The sequence below is a fragment of the Orycteropus afer genome, unplaced genomic scaffold (assembly GCF_000298275.1).
Source record: "Orycteropus afer afer isolate SDZICR_OR568_19922 unplaced genomic scaffold, OryAfe1.0 scaffold00358, whole genome shotgun sequence".
NCBI lineage: Eukaryota > Metazoa > Chordata > Mammalia > Tubulidentata > Orycteropodidae > Orycteropus > Orycteropus afer.
This window is the reverse complement of record NW_006921945.1, coordinates 1390440-1390979: the sequence shown is the minus strand read 5'-3', so window position 1 is coordinate 1390979 and position 540 is coordinate 1390440. Positions and strand designations below refer to the sequence as shown.

Genomic DNA, 540 nt, shown 5'->3' with positions numbered 1-540 from the left:
CATAGATACCCCTCCAAGTGGTTGACAGTGGCAGCCAGGCACCATCTAGTTCTTCTGGTCTCATAGTCATATAGGCTGAGGATCACATGGTATAGCAGTCCCTTGGACTACTTGCTTCCATGCGTCTTTGGTTTTCTTCATTCTTCTTTTCTCTGGACGAGGAGAGACTCATTGTTGCATCTAGATGGCCACTTGCAAGAGATCCCAGTCGCTATTCACCAAAGTAGGATGTAGAACATGTTTCTGTGCAGTATGTTATGCCAACTGAGCTTGATGTCCTCTGTGACCATGGTCCCAAGCCCACAGGTCCAATTACTTGCTCCTTCTGGGTAGAAGGCTGTGGCCAAGAAGTGACTACAACCTTGTCCCTTGTCAGCTCTACTATATACCTAGAAATTCTTATACAACATATAAATACACTTGTAGAGACATTGTCTGCCAACCCTATAACACTTGTTTTTTTCATTGAACAATATGCCTTAGCATTCTTTCTCTGTGTGTGTATTTCATTGTTTATTTATCTTACTACTCCTTTCTAAT

At 42.4% G+C, this 540-nt stretch overlaps 1 protein-coding gene across 1 annotated transcript in view; it reads right to left on the bottom strand.

The window, feature by feature from the left end:
* Positions 1–540, bottom strand: part of BRAF (B-Raf proto-oncogene, serine/threonine kinase) — a 170127-nt gene that overhangs the window by 98399 nt on the left and 71188 nt on the right. The gene's annotated exons all lie outside the window — the stretch shown is intronic.